Here is a 17,292-nt window from a genome sequence, read left to right as displayed (position 1 = left end):
GTTACCGTTAATCGATGTCTCCGAGCATTTATGTTTTACTCTTACTAGTCCTCAACGAAAGTCCGCAGAATCCACTACAGACGGATATAAACGCTCGACCGTATCAGCAATTACCGTGGACCGTTTTATCGCGAGTCGAGAGAGTCAGTATTTCGCGTATATTTTAAGAATCGCAACCGGTCGCTCGGTATCGCGAGAAGATGCAGTTATTATTGCTCGCGGACGTACCCGGGATCTATGTCACAGGTTTTGAGAGAGAGAGAGAGAGAGAGAGAGAAGAGAAAAAAAGAAGAGATTCTCTCGAAGCTTTTGGGCGGGCTGTAAATCACCTCAACCGGCTCGCTCACAAAAGCGGATAACATGAATCCGCACTTGGCGCCCGACCGTCTTTTATAACACAATGTAAAGGATATCTGATTTTTGTGGCTCGATAATATATTGTGATCTATTCCGCGGAGAAGACGCTTAAGCCAAAACGTTACAGCGTTCTTTTGAATACAGAAAGAAAGCCGCAAGGTCGATTTTATCTACCGGTCATCTCCCAAAAAGAAGATGTTTATCTTCGATAATTTGCAATGAAAAAAATGTACTAAATCTTAAAAAATTTTTTTAATTAAAAAAAAAATTATTTATTTAAATACCTGCAAAGAAATTAATTATTTTAATCAAGCAGCAAATATTTTGGGACTTAGCAAAATATAAAATAACAACAAAATACGCTTTTATGGTATTTGCACATAAAAAAAAGAATTTGTTTTTTTATCCTTATACTAAAATATTTCCTCTATAATAACATTTTTTAATTTTTGGCTGCTTGTTTGAAAAACAGTCTTTTTTAAATTTCAATAAAAGAATCTTTCTCTTCAAATAAATATCTTTTTGTATTAAAATTTTAAATAATTAATTTCAAAAATTATAATTTTTATTACATGCAAATAATTTATTTAATATAACAAAATATTCATGGAAACAAAATATATATATTTATTTAAATAAGAAAATCAAACTATATAACATGCATTTATTTGATTAAAGAAAATTTTATTTTTAGTGTGATAATGTGGAAAAACCTGCGATTTATAAGATAATAAAGAAGTAAAGGAAGTTATTGATTAAAAAACAAACTTTAATTAATCGAGATGAAAAAAATTAATTTTTAAAATTAATTGTAAGAATCAAGGGACAACTTTTGCGTTCTAATAGAGTCGAAATTAAATCTGTTCGATCATTCAATCCTGCCATTTACAATGTATATTTCATCATTATTATATAAAAAAAATAATTAACAGGGTAATTTATGATGCACGCAAAGACCCTCTTTGCAGCTGATTTAAAAGAAGAATAGCTAATAGACTCTTTTAAATTCTTCTACATACTTTTAGGCACACAAGGATGTTCTTTTAGGACACGCGCGTATATTTTGGCATGCGTCTAATATTTTCCATTTCTCTTTTCGCATCCTACAATAACTTTGAAAGTAAAAGGAAAATCGCGCGGACACAACCCTATCTAATGCGAGCGTAGCCGTCTGACGTTTTACCGCTAATTTGGAGAAAGTATACACATAATAGTCGTCATTATCGACGCTCAATGGACACTCAGCTGGCGTATATATGTATATGCGGGACACGTGCGTCTTACGTTAATCAGCTTTGAACTAACACTCTGCGCATATTTCATTAAGATATTCGCTGGCTGCTTTAGACAATTTTATCATTGTCAATCCTCGAGAAAACGTGTAAGCAAAATTATATGTATAAAGATCAGCTGATTGTTACAGAAGAGAGAGAGAGAGAGCTGTAATTTCTTATATTTGAATAGATATTCACAAATTTACATTCTCCCCGCTTAAATAAATAAATAAAAAAATAAAATAAAACAAAATAAAATAAAATAAAATAAAAATAAAATATTAGAAATTATGAATTGAGCGTACATACTCGTATCCAAGTTATGATTGATAAAAGAATTTTTTTTATATATAAATTAAATTCCAAGGTGTACGTGTGCCTGCGATTTTGCAACTCTAATAGAAAGATGCGCCGGACGCGACGTCGAATATGGGACAATGGATACACGTACGTATATCGAAGATGTTTATCGACTTTCGTTCTGGTTAGATGTAACGTTAATATGGCATTTCCTTAAGTCTTATACACGCTCAATGATTATGGAGGTAGTGAAAGTACTCGAGAAAAGTGCCCAATGTGACGATTCGTAAGTGCCTTAATAACTGGTGAGCATCGTGTAATTAATAAATGCAAATGCCAGTAAAAATTTGCTCGATTGCACGGAAAGAGGCTTACGTCAATTTTTCTTTTCCAACTTCCCTTTTTTTTCTCGTCGCGCTATATGGCATATTTTCAATCAATCTTCAGGTCTTCGAAGCAATAAAGAGCTTTATCGTGTATTTTTACGAGTATACGTCTCGCATATTTGTAAATTTTGTCGAGTCGCCGGTTGAATTTTTCTTATCCGAGAGAAAGCTTTGCGCCTCGTGTATCTTGGTGAAACCTTTCGACCACACGCGGAACCCGACAACAACGTTGCAATTCATCCTTATTTTCACGTTTTGTGTGTCATATCACTGTCTGTTTCGTATGGCGGCACATTATTCACCGGCACGAAATCTTTTGCGAATCCCACTGTGTCGCACAATCGCCTAATGACTGCTGTCAAATATTATCGCTTTAGACCCATCTCTAAAATATGATTAATTTAATGGCAAGTGAAAAATCACGATCGAACAAATCGCAGATATTTATATGCCTTTGATGACAAGTTTCAATAATTAATTCCAGATGTATCATCATAATCATAGATTAATCTCTAATTGATAGTATACCTATGTTTTTAGATGAAAATTGAAAAAAGAATTAAATATAAAAGTAAGGCTCTGAAGATATCGATTAAACGGCAATATTCAATAGAATAAATAATCTTTTTTTTTTTTTTTTAAGCAAGATATAAAATCTACGTCTCACAGACATATATTTACGATCAAAGGGTTAAAGGAGCGCCTTAAGTGCATTTAAGGGGGTCGTCGTCGAAAAGCGTGTTGTCTGCGATCTGAGATCTATCTCGTGTCATCTACCTAGACCTCACATATTTTCTTGCGCGTTGACGTAGCCGCTCTTCCCGCATTTAGATACACACGTCGTCGAGTGTGTATCGAGATCGAGGCCGATGGAAAAGTCGACGGATCTCTCTTAAGAAGGTCGATGGGTGAACGCCATGAAAAGACTTAGGAGTAAAGAAAGAAAGAATGAAAGAGAGGGATTATAATCGCGCACGTAAGGTAAACTGCGTAAGGTAAGACGGCGCACATGGCCATGCCACGCATGTGTACCTAATATTTTCATCTTTGCGACACATGCGCGTTGCAAACGCGCCTATATACACATACATGCATGTATGTATATATGCGGGGTGTGGCTATAACGCAGGGCAGAGAGTAAAAAAGTGGACGTCGTCCGCGATTATTCAAGTCGATAAAACTCGTATAATATGTAAAATATTTACGTTATATCATACATCGTTGTATTCGTTGCAAACAGTGCTACAACTTTTTTCATATCGAAATATCCACATTATTATTAAAAAAAAAAAAAAAATGCATACCTCTCCGTTAACACATATAGTTTTTGAAAGTAACCATTATGCTCACAATAGAGTTCAGTTTGAACCATTTAATTTGATATTATTTGTTATGGTCTACCTCTTTTAGTTTAAAAGATAAAAGGAGGTGGTCACTTTTAGTGGGACATCCTGTATATACATATATATATATATATATATTTATTAAAGAAATTATTCCCTCTCCCCTCCTTAAATGATTTTAGAAGAAAAGTTTACATATATACTTTTGTCATAAAGACAGTTCCAAAAATATAGTGTTCAAGAAAAAAATTATATCTTTTTTTTTAAATCTCGAAGACAATTGGCAAGTGCAGATAATTAGAGAACCATTTAATTTCTTTTATTGAATACTATTTGTATTTCTGAAACAAAGTCATTTATATGACAAAATTTATATGACACATCACTTATATGACAAAAATGTACATATATATATATATATAAATTATTCTGTATAAAAAATCATTTAAGGAATTATTTTGTTAATTTTTGGAAATGTATTTGAAAATAAGGACCATCCCCTTGGAAGATATCGACACGACGAGATTAGATCCTGAGTGCGCGATCTGTTTTGTCGCGATAGAAATCTCGCGTTGTCCCATTTAGAGCAGCTTGTCCGCATCATGTCGCATCCGTATTAAAATTGGCGACGCGAAAGAAGAGAAGAGAAGAGGAGAGATAACATTGAACATCGCTGCGATGATTACTGAAAAGAGCGCGATGGGTCTTGCATACTTAATAGCGATGGGAGCAACTTAAGGATGTTTTGGCTGTACAATAGTAGCAAAAAACTGTCAAAATAGAAGAAAAGAAATATATTTCTTACGTTTATACTGTTTGAAAAATCAAATAAATAAATCCGGATTATGAAAAGAATTAAAGTATCATAAAATACTTTTTATCGTAAAAGAAAAAGTTGTAATTAATATTTTTCCTAATTTATGACAAAAACTTTTGATTGCGAATACCCCCTGATATCAAGTACGAGAGACAAAAAAACGAGTAATTTGCAGAAATAAAGAGAAAGAGGGAGAGAAAGGAGAGAGGGAGGAAGAGGGGAAAGAGGGAGAGAGAGAATATTTTTCTACAATTTTTATAATAAATAACTTTTGAACGAATAAAAAACGAATTTAAATCAAGTTTTGCACAAATATTTATTAGATTTTTCTTTAATATATGTAAAAATTTTTATTTTGTTGGCGATGTTTTTTCCATGTCAAATTTGTCAATAAGTGTTACAATACAATTTTTCATAAGAATCGATACTCACTTCAAACTTAAATAATTTTCTAAAACGTTAAGAGAATTGTGCTCAAGTTTTGTACTTTTGAGATATTCAGAAGAAATAGTAGAACAGTCCACGAAATTTTCATGCTTTTGTCAATGTTTTGACATATGACATATTACATCCTTAATAGCGATGAGAAACAACTTAAACTCGTCTCCGTCGTATTATGTCTGTCACGATGACGAACTTCTTCGATATCGAAACATTCGCTTCTTCATTTGATCGCGCTCGTCTCACTCGCACCCATTTTGAATCTCGCTTCACGAGCGAACTACTTGCCCAGACAAGCGTAATTTCATTATTCGCGGCTCTGCTCATTAGTCGCGGAAATAGTCGGACGAGCTAGCGCACGATTACGGATCGGCCCTCTAGATTCGTTCGAATTATTGCGGGCGCGCACGGTACGGCTTTTTTCATGCATGATTATACGAAAGAGAGAGAGAGAGAGAATCGGAAGATGTTATCAATATATCTTATAATTTGTAGTCTTTTTTGGAGATATCAAAAAAAAAAAAAAAGGGAGAGAAAATTTCTGAAACGGAGAAACGTATCTCGAGGAACAATAGCAGTGCATAACAATGGCGTACATTTTTCTGAAAGCGTATATCGAATGTGCGATCGTTCGCTCTCCGTGGGCTACAGCCGATCCCAATCTCTCATCGTGATCGTTTGCTACAGGGGATAAAAGTGACCTACTTTACAATACCTCACTCGTCTGTATCATCACGGCAACGCCAACGGATATATGTAATTTCTCGTAGCAATGGGGTGTCCCATGTCATGTCCCGAGGAAATTTGTTTGCTATTTGGTATCCATACACACACACACGCGCGCGCGCGCGCGCGCGCGCACCCCCCCCCCCCGACACACACACACACACATATACTGTGCACTGAGTTATGCGTATTTTAATGAATATGAAACTCGTGTTGCTAAAATTGATAAAAATTTGTTCATCAATAGATATATATATAGTATTATATGAGTGTGTATATAAACCCATACAGCACTGAAGCTTGCAACAACATTGCTGCAACATTGTAATATTGTATATTGCAGTTTAATGTTGCAGAAATATTGCAAAGACATTATTTTACAATATAGCTTTAGCAATGTTACAGCAACATTCTGAAAATATTACAAAAAAAGTATTCAATAATCGCTAGTTCATTCGTTTACCACTATGTTGCGCTATCTATTCCGCATTTAATTTTTAGTCATGATGCTTATATAAAATTTACAAAGAGCGGCTAGTAAGATTAAAAAGATATAATAACTATTTTTGTTAATTTAAGTCGTATGATATGATCCCAATATAGGGGCTCAGACATTGGACTAAGAATTCTTTTAGTAGTTTCCATTCTTATATAAAATCAAAAATTTGATAATAATTTTCTAATATGCAAAAGATACTTCAGATTTTAATAAATAAATTTTGAGATTATGTAAAGACAAGAGAGATGTGAAAAAACTCGTATGCGTAAATTCACCACAATCTTTTTGCATCCGGATATTTGAATATTTCGGATACAAAGAAATTGTGAATTTACACAATTGCAAATTGAGTTTTTTCTTATTTCTCTTAGATATTCTCTGCTATTAAAGGAAATCGAATGTGTACTGAAAAATTTACATTTTATAATTTCGTTATTATTATAATACAGAAAAACTATATACGCGCTAGATCCTGACTCTTATAGGCCTAATTTTTTATTACTTTTTTCATATGTTAAGGATATTATGTCGATAAATATACATAAAGCATTATTGCATATATATTATATTGCTATATTGCTGCAATATTATATTGCAATATTTCTGTAGGCAGACATTTTACTGTTGCTGCAATATCATAACAACGTTGCAGCAACATTTCGTAATGTTTCTACAATGTTGCAATCTTGCAGAAAAATGTTGCTGCAATGTTGTTGCAATCTTGCGGTGCTGTATGGGAAATAATATATTTGCGTAATATACACGGTTGGAAAATATGGCTTAAATTTAACATATATTGCATGTCCCAAAAGATCTACACAAATTTTTGTATTAATTTAGCATGATATGGATATGTTAAATAGTAATAGTTAATACTATGTTAACATTTTAATAGAAAATGAATGCAAACTTCAGAGTAATTTGAAATAAATTTTGTAAAATCAATATATTTTTAATGATAAAATAAACTCAGAAAAAAATTTTATTGACCATTTATCGCCAATTGTAGTCACAATTACTCCTTATACTATAAAATCAATATTTTTTTTTTGTAAATTTTAATAGATAAATTCTGTCACTATAATAAAAGATATCTGCACATTGTATTATTTTAACACTTTTTTTCAGTTATTTTAATAATTTAACACTTGAGTTCAATTAACGCAACAGCAATATATTAAATTAACGCATGAATGTGTTAAATATTAAGCACAAAAATTTAAATCGGCATATTTTTTAACAAGAAAATATAAATTTTTCAACTGTGTATAATAATTTCTCGTGTGGAATGTATAAAAATGTTAGTCTCCTTTAAAATATTTGAAATGTAAAATTCTAAATTGCAAAGGAACACTTTTCTAATGATTATCTACGAGAAATGTAAATCTGATCGTAATAAGATATGTGGATAGATACTTGTTATATTATTATTTGAAAGGGTTCATTAACATCAAACGGAACGATATGTTACAGCTATACTACAGCTGAATTTTCGCGAAAGAGGCGCGGCAAAGATCGGGCCTAACCTAGAAATCGACTTTCAATCGGCACACATTTCTCGTTCGCCGTCTATATGTTTCGGAGGATTTAGTAGACGTTACGCTAATCATTTTCCATGCTTTGAGCTTAATCCTATCGGCACAATAACGTGTTTATCCCGCGAATATTATACCGTTACAAGCTTGTTCTGCGAGTTTACTGATTTTTTATATGCAAACGATATTTTGTAAGAAAACTCAAATAAGTATCTTACACAAATGTGATCATTAAAATAAACCACAACCAAGTTGTGGTATTCCAATCTTTTAATTAACTGCATCGAAGGAAACTGTATATTAAAATTAATGAAAGGCGACGCCATTTCCCGGTAATCCCAATGGTAAATGTTTCCGGCCACTAAATTTTATTGCACTCGATTTTCGTCGAGACAGAGTGGACCACCTCGAAACCGCGTTAACGAGTCGAGTTGCGCGATTGACATACATTTGTATCTTCGCGAGGCATTTTATTCCACAATTAAATAGTTCGCGTTTATCATCTCTATCAAAAAGTTAATTATCTAAATTATATATAAATACACAAAGAGAAAGGTGCATATATATAGGGTGTCTTAGACCACCCGTATACCCCTTTTCTTGCAAACACTAAGCATTTTAGAGATAAACGTTTTGAACAAAAATTGTATGGTTTCGAGGGGAACATAAGATGGTGTCATTGACTTGACCTTGGATGGCATCGTCAAAAGATCGGGGCAGCAATTGAGTCGTTATGGATTTTTTTTGCACAGAGCATCTGCCTCGGTAAATGTAATATTGTATTCTGTACATATTAGAGAGTATATTACGAGAGTATATTTAATTTTTATGATCACTTTGTACACCGGAATATACGGCCGCCGTATTTATAATTTTTTTCGTGTTGAGGCAAAACCGGGTACTTACACACTTCATGTAATGAAAAGAGGAAAAATTGTTATTCTGACTTTGTTTTCCTACAAAAAGTAATTGGAAACGAAAACTATCACTCAGAAAAAAGAAACCACTAAGGGAAAAACAGTTTTGAAACGCCTAAAGTTAAGAAATTACATAAGAAAGTCCTGCAGCAATGTAGAACAAGAGGATATCTTTTATTTGTAATTTTTGTCAATAGAATACATTTTTGTATTGTATTTTGATTAAAATAAGATCTAGATTTTGTAATTGCACGGTGTTTTACATGTTCTCAAATACCCAGTTTTACTCTACCAGTAGAACAAAACCGGGTATTTGCCAAAAAATCTTGTTATCCTTGGTAACCAAATATTTTTTTTTTCAGCAACTAGCTTCACTTTTCTATAGATTAAGGTCTACTAAAGACTACTAACAGTCAGCAAAATTTTTTTCACTCTCTGATATTTTGTAGGATGACAAATCCAAAAAAGTACCCGATTTTACCCTACATAATCAGATTAAATATTAAATTTTTCATCTTTTCAAGTCAATGTATTTCAAAGCTATATTTTGTGCTTATTGCACGCGTGATTTAATCGGATACTTAACTTTTTCGAATCTTGAAATAATGAGATGAGCGATTAATAGATCCGAATGTTTAACGTTTTTCATGGAATTAGCACGGTATAAAACACGCGTGCTTTATGCATCGTTGTACGTCGCTAATGAAGTTGCTTTCACGGAACTTCTTGCCTACGGTAACGCGCATTAATTCCAATTTATTTATAATTGCAATCGCAGAAAATTATGGCCGTTGCAAAAAAAATTTTATAGCATCATTATACGTATATTATACACGTGCGACGATGCAACTAACAATATAATGCTAAAGTGCGATAAATATCCGACACGATCCCCTCTCATTTTCTGTTAGCTAAATCTGCCTTGGCAAAATTGCCCTACTGTTAACAGACATAAGAGAAACGATACAAAGAAACAGACACATATACAGCACGAAATTACTTTATCTAATGTTTACAGTATATGTATGGTATATAATAGTAAAAATTTGTCTATTTTAGCGATGATACTAACAATAAATGCATTATGTACGATGAAGCACGTGTCACAAACGACTATAAATTATAAAAATTATTAAATAATTAGTAAAGCACACAGTTGGAAAATTTATGTGTTATTTTAACATATTGCTATTGTGTTTATTGAATTCAAATGTTAAATTATTAAAACAGCTGGAAAAAGTATAAAAATAACACAATATGCACCTATTTTTGATTTTACACAATAGACATACATACACTCTGTATTATTAGTGACAGGATTTATCCCTTAAAATTTACATAAATTTTTCATATGATATCTGTTAAATTTAACATAAATTTTTCAACTCTGCAAGTATCTTGATATGTTTCGTTCGAAAGTAAGTCAAATATGAAACTTTATTTTTTACCGATTGTGTACCATTGCTATAAGATGACTCTAAAATAGGTCGTTTAATTTCGCGGGTAGAGAAGCAAGGCGCTACGTAGGTAGAAATGCAATCAAGTCGCGATTACCCATCGTGAATTAGCTTTATCTCGTGAAAACGATAGCAAATAACATTCCGTCATTAGCGTATAACAGCAGATTTCTCATGCTCTGCACTCGTTTATTCAGCCGGTATGCGCAACAGCGGCTTGTTAATCGACGTGGCTTTCGCGCTCGCGTTTCGAGAAAGCGCATACAAATGGCACATTAATATACCACGTTTCGTTTCGAGTTTTCGAAGCGCGATTATCCCTTGATTTTTCGGTCGGACGGTATATACAGGACAGATCTGCTGTTATGGCCCAGAGACCGTGACGGCGAAACATTCTAACGGACTCGGCTTCAAGAAAAGAGACCCAAATCCATCGCAAACAAAAGCGGCTCTAATTTGTTTCAAACCGCTACACACACACATGCACGCACGTCGAAACTAGAACGTAATAATAGTGATGCGCGCAAGTGAATGCATCTCCAAGCTATATTCACTGCAACGTGAAATAATTGATTGCATCTCGCTACTACCGACGACGTTAACATGACAATGGCTTTCGACGAAAGTGAAATCACGAGAGAATCAGTCCACTTTTATAGACTTGACATTTTCACATTTGATCGTGAGACAGCCCTATTATAGCATGAAGATTCCATTCGTTACATAAGGTACTTTTTATTAATTTTCTGCTGGCGATTAAATGGGTTCCAACGAAAAGTGATTTTTAAATTATTCAAAAATTTATGGAAAATCTCATAATTCTCGCGAAAGGATCTAACGATTTTATATTATAATAAAACGAGAAAACACATTAAATATATATATATATATATTTTTTTTAAATATAATAAATCAAGCAAAATTTAGAAAGTAAATTTTACAAACAAAATATGATAAAGAGATACATTAAAAAAATGCATAAAAAATTGGTGCGCTACTATTCGTCGATTAGTTGTTCTGACAATGAGTGATAATTCTATGTGATCTTATATTAGCTAAAATAATTATTTCTAAACAATGTAATAAATAATGAAATGCGTGAAAATAAATTAAGGTTCCAAAATGAGAAGTTATCCATTTTCCGGTATTCGTATAAAATCTCTCTCGATCGGAGAATGGATTTCTAGTTTCAGTTCAGTCGTTAGAGGGTAAGAAGACTAGGGCACTTAAGATATACGGAGAGGCTGAGCCGACACGAGCGAGGTAGAGCGCGCGTGTTTAGGAAGCGCGCGCGCGCGCGCGATTAATCAGTGAAAGTGGCGCGTTCGATCATGGCAAGTGGTTGCGGTTATTTTAAGAAGGAATCGTTTGACCCAATTCACACGGGAGATTCCGCCGGATGAACTAATCGTCCGATTAGTATTCGCGATCGCAAAAACAGCGAAGAAAACCGCCGCCATTCCCGTCCTCCATTAGGATTTTTCTCCAAGTGAAGTACATTCTTCTTCCGCTTTTCATTAGAGTAATACACACTTCCACTACTCGATAACAATTCCTTTATCAGGGTTTGCGGTAGGGCTGGTGATTTGCTTCAAAGGTATCGACATTCGAAGCTTCGATACTAAAACCTTCGAAGCTTCGAAGAATCAAGAACATACACACACACAATTATTAATTTAATATAATAGTAATAGGACCGTGATTATTATCGAGGTACACATTTATAAAATTATATGATAAAATCCGGATAAAATTTTTAATGTTGCAATAATTAATATTGAATGTATTTTTTAAGCATGTATATTAATTAATTCCTTTTATTAACAATATTTTTAGCGTTCCTTGAATGAATTCGTCATTAGCACCAATATATTCTTCGAAGGTTCGAAGTTAATTTCGAAGCTTCGAATCTTTGAAATTGTCAAAAATAGTAGCCCCAGTTGCCATAGTTTGCAGATCAAGAGAGAGGTGGGAGAGAGAGAAGAGAGAGAGAGAGAGAGAGAGAGAGAGAGAGAGAGAGAGAGAGGGCTAAAGACAATTTGCAGGTATTTTTCTTCTACCGTTTCTCCGCCACCCCAAACAAATATCAAAGACATCGTAAAGGCATCTAAAATACGTTGTAATTCTTCGCGCATCTTTTCGATCTCTGTATGTCATGCAATATAAAACTTATAAAAAAAAAATGACAACAATGTCATATAAATACATAGACGGAAGCAAGACATTTCTGCCCTTTGCGAATAAAAGAACGCCGTATATTATCGATTATGTATTGGATGATTGCATAAGTTCGTGCCCGATTTTCATAGATGGCATTAAGTTACTGCATGGCGGAGTTCTATTGTTTTCGTGTGATAATTGTTGCTTACACCGAATAGATGACGTTGTCTTATGTCAATTTAGCGTCAGATATTGTTCAGATAAGTCCATTTGTGCATAAGAGAAATCATTAAAAATGGAGAACGAAAAGGTGCATTTGCGGCATGTAATGCTATATGAATTTCGGAAAGGCGTGAGTGTTGGGATTGCACAAAAAAATATTCGAAGCGTTTATTTGGACCGCGCTCCTGCTCTCCGAACAGTCAAAAAGTGGTTTGGCAGATTTCGAAATGGTGATTTCAACATGAAGGATCAACCCCGCTCTGGACGGCCTTCTGGCATTGATGATGACATTCATTGATGATGGCATGCCTTAGTGGAAAGAAACCCAAGGATTACAACTGAGGATATTGCTGAGAGGCTGAACATCGATAATTCAACCGCTTTTCGTCATTTAAAAAAGCTTGGATACATTTCCAAGCTTGATACGTGGGTGCCGCATCTCCTGACTGAAAGGAATAAGCTGCAGGAAAACTGCAGGAGTTGCAATGGGAAATTCTGCAGCACCCGCCATATTCTCCAGATATTGCGCCTTCAGATTTTTATCTGTTCCGGTCTTTGCAGAATAGTTTAAATGGCAAGAATCTCAATTCCGAGGAAGCTGTCGAAAACCACCTTACAAACTTTTTTCAAGAAAAACCAAGTTCTTTCTTCAAAAATGAAATCGAAAAGCTTATAGATCGTTAGAAAACCATTGTAGAAAAGAATGGAGACTATATAATTGATTAATAAAAGTGTTATCTCTAAAATATAATCTATTGAAGTTTATATTTAAATCGGACACGAACTTATGCAATCATCCAATATATTAATATTTAATAGTAAAAATTTATTTTTATTTATGTATCAAATTAATAAGAAAGGATATTGAGTTTCGCCAGAGTATAATGCATTAATATCTTTTTTTTTTTTCATTAAAATCAATAAATTTTGAGCAGAACTATAAAATTTGAAAATTGTTACAACAAACACGCATCTTACTTTTGATTTTATTCCTTCAATATATAAAGAAATTTTCATAAGAGCTATGCAAAAAGAGATAAAAACAGCATAATAAGATATTAGCATCTGTGGGGAGCATATAAGGATGTTCATGTTCAAAAGTTCATATTCGATTATAATTCGATCGCATGGTATCGAAACTTTCTAATAATATTAACCTCCGGCTATTGATTATATTGTTTTCAATGTAGCGCGCTCGCCTACTTCTGGAAGCGGCGATAATTCTTGTATTAGCAAATCGGATAATGCTCGTTACTGATCGATCGTCTATTCCGGAGACTTAATTTCATCCGCACGGATGCAAGTATATTAACGCTTAAAATTGCTTTCGCGCCAGGCGCGGTGAGACTTTCTATCGATACCGTGAGATTAAAACTTTCCAATCTTTTACACGTTTCATCGGATTATCGCATGACTCACTGTAAAGAATTACGAGTGATTTTACTTGAAGCTTGTCTTTACATCATAAGCGAGCGAATGTCGATTAGTCCCATTTTTTACTTTTTTAGATAATTCCTGTAATTTGCTAGAGAATTGGAATTAGAGTTATCATAATCATTAAGTTATAACAACGTCCGATAAAAAAAATCCAAGTATTATCATTTACTTGAAACTTAATTCGTTCCGACACTTCTGTTACATTCTCAATGAGATTCATAAGTGGTTCCAACCACAGACTTCTATATGTTATATAGATTGCTAACAGCTAGCGATGTGACAAATGAAGCCTGAGCAGCCATTTACAATTGGGCAATATATATATATAATATTTAGGTTTTTTTTTGTTAATTTTTATGGGCAAAGAAAATATCACTGTTGATTTTAAATATGTTTTCTGAGCCTCTGGACGATGAAAATAATCATTTGCAGTAAAATGTTTATTACAGATTGTATCATATTTACTGGGAGTCCAATTTTGTCTTTTTATTGCATTCAATCAGGCTGTCAATCGATACTTATTTTTTAAGGGAAAGCTGCAATATTTAATATAAAAGTTTTGATTTATAAATATTTGATACATAACACATTTAATAAGAAATAAAAATATAGTTTAAGTTAAAAATTATATTTAATCTGATAGAAAAATGTCTGGTTAAAGTTGTAAAAAAAATAGGAGGAACAGGTTATACACATGTATACTTACTGAAAGAAATTGATATTTCTTCCTTTAGAATATCTACTTGAACAGCCAAGTATACTACAAGTCCTTGGCATTTTTATTCTTATATGTGCATTATATATATGCTTGATATTTTTTAGTTTACTTTTATTTTAAAATATTTTAAACGTATATGTTTAAAAAAATGAATGAATGACGTTTGAATGGCACACGTATCGAATTCATATCAATTTCTATGATACCCAGTATGATATTGTAAATGGCTACCCTTGTTTCACCATGTCACATTATATAAATATAAGACAGTCGTTTTAGCAGTCTAGATATACCGAGAAGTCTGTGATTGTTCGACTCTCCGTCGACGCGCAATCGCATATCGAATACTCGATATCTCGAGAATCGACTCACCAATTTCGAAGCTAATCGTTCCTCACAGGGCAGTCGTCTGTATTGTAGGGCATTCAATCGATCGTTATTCCCGGCCCATCTTCCCCGTTGATCGTGTTCTTACGAACACGCGGTCGTATTCACGCACGTTCGAAGACGATCTGATGCATGCAATACACATGACACGATCAGACGCAACTGCGTTACCGGATCGCGATCATCAAGCACATGGATCGCGCGCGATAAGCAATACCTTAAAAAGGGAGAATTTGTCGATGATATCCAACTAGTCGCTCCCTTCAAAATAACGCGATCAAACGTTGTATATACCTTTCGCGGTTAATCGATTGCACTCGATGATGATACGCGATATACTCTCGTGATACGCGCGTATCGCGAGAGATCCACGCGCGTGCACGCGGTTCGACTACCGGTCGCGCTTTGCAGATCGCCTCATTGCGTCCAGCGTGAACGAGGAAGCCGAGAAGGAAGGTAGTAGGGAGTCGCCGCACAGACAGGCGGCTTTGTGCCGCGGCAACAACCACGTGTCATCTCCCGCCAGGATTCCGCGCGAGATGGATCTTTGGCATGGGAGTCCGGATCCGGCGATTGGATACGAACGATGACCAAAGAGTCATCACGATCTTCCTCGTCCTAGGAGAGAAACGGTGAATTTTTCACGCGCATTTCCACGCAGAGGAACGAATTTCCTCGACAGCCGCGACGATTTTTTGAGACGACGCGCGCGGTAGGATTTCGAATCGCGAATTAGTACGTCGAATAGAGATTTTGACATTTGTCCGAAATCCTTGCTTCTCTCTCCAATTAGCGATCTCGCGTATATAACTTTGTAACGAAAAATTGGGATATCATTATACGGGCTCGTACCCTAAGGAAAGTTTTGTGTGCCACTTTGGCTACCGTTAAATTAGACTGTAATTACAGCGACGAGGGAGTGGACGACAGGCTAATGCTGATAATGCTGCCGTAATGATAGACCTCTCTGAAACAAGGCAAACAGATTTATTTTTAAGCGACAATAAGAAGATGTTTCTTTTCCGAAACCGTGCGCTTCTTTAGCCATTTTATGTAACAAAGTGAAAATGAGTTTTCCCTTTATTCTCAACACCATTCAGTGCCGACACTATCATCTTCGCGGATCCGCGCCGCGTATAAAAAATTCTTTATTGTTACGAGAACGCGCGCGATCCTATTTCTCTCATTGATTATCGATTGAAAGAAAAAAGTCCCTACGATCCGTTGATGTAAAAAACCTTTTTTTCTAATAGAAAAAAATAGTTGGAAAAAAGTTTTTTTTTCATTAGAAAAAAAAAAACAAATTTTTTTAATTATTTTTTCAAATATAATTTTTTTTTATGTTGAAGATGGTCCCAAAAAAGGGTCCTTATCGTTTATTGAATGTTTACATTCCTTTATATTATTTAATAAAATTTATGTTATACGATAATGATCGCGTTGGCTCTCATTGCCTCTTTAACCTTGATTATTTTTTGTTGACATAAGAAAAGTGAAGCTTTTAATTTTAATTTTTTTTTTTTTTTTTTTGAAAAATAATTTTAATGGATTAATGAGATTTTTGCGGCAAATTACATCAAGCTCGACATGATTTGGATAATTTTTAATTGGATATATATCTATTATCTAAAAAGTTAAAAATAATGAAAACTAAATTTGCAGTAATCAAAATATAAAGATATTAAATATCCGGAAAAAAAATTTGAAAAAAACGAGTCGTCTTTTTCATTAAAAAATTGTTTTTTTATGAAAAAAAATTTTGTTTCTCTTCTATTTACAAATCTACCGTTGGTGAAACTCGTCTATTAGATCTGATTTGCATCGACTTGCATGCCGGATGATTAATCAGCAAGGAAAAAACTATCAACGTCGCCGATATAATATACCATATATATATAAAAAACGCTAGATGATGAAATGCTGAAGGACTTTTTTCGATGTCGAGTGCTACCGACATGTATGACGATAAAACCGCTGCTGAATTCCTTACGTTCGTTTCGTCGTCGCAATCAGTTCAACCAGCGACGCGAACGGAAAGGAGTCAACCGCGACGGGGGACGACGTAAGACGAGAGATAATGAACGTATTTACGTATATACACGCCTGTAGAGGTGTATATGCGCGTAATTGCCAGCCAGTGTATCGCCGTCCCTCTCGCTTTTGGACGAAGTGGGTCGTCCTCCTGAAGAGAACAGTCGACGAGGGGCCGACGGCCGACTCTGTGCCGGTCTTCTCTCTTATGTTAGTATTTGTCGGCCGCCATTCTACTTCCGCATCAATCGTTTTCCGCGAGTCTCGCCGTGGACGATCCTCCTT

At 34.4% G+C, this 17,292-nt stretch overlaps 1 protein-coding gene across 1 annotated transcript in view; it reads right to left on the bottom strand.

Annotated features, from left to right (window-relative positions):
• The window catches only part of LOC138934661 (serine proteinase stubble), a 49,471-nt gene extending 34,212 nt beyond the window's left edge, over positions 1 to 15,259 (bottom strand). The window contains exon 1 of the mRNA XM_070298640.1: positions 14,962 to 15,259. The gene's annotated coding sequence lies outside the window, so the exon portion shown is untranslated. The remainder of the gene's footprint in view (positions 1 to 14,961) is intronic.
• Positions 15,260 to 17,292: the final 2,033 nt, after the last annotated feature.

The sequence above is a fragment of the Polyergus mexicanus genome, unplaced genomic scaffold, assembly GCF_030449975.1.
Source record: "Polyergus mexicanus isolate NDT 795.1 unplaced genomic scaffold, iyPolMexi1.0 SCAF_7, whole genome shotgun sequence".
Taxonomy (NCBI): Eukaryota; Metazoa; Arthropoda; class Insecta; order Hymenoptera; family Formicidae; genus Polyergus; species Polyergus mexicanus.
The sequence above is the reverse complement of the archived record's forward strand: the minus strand, read 5'-3'. Positions and strand labels throughout refer to the sequence as shown.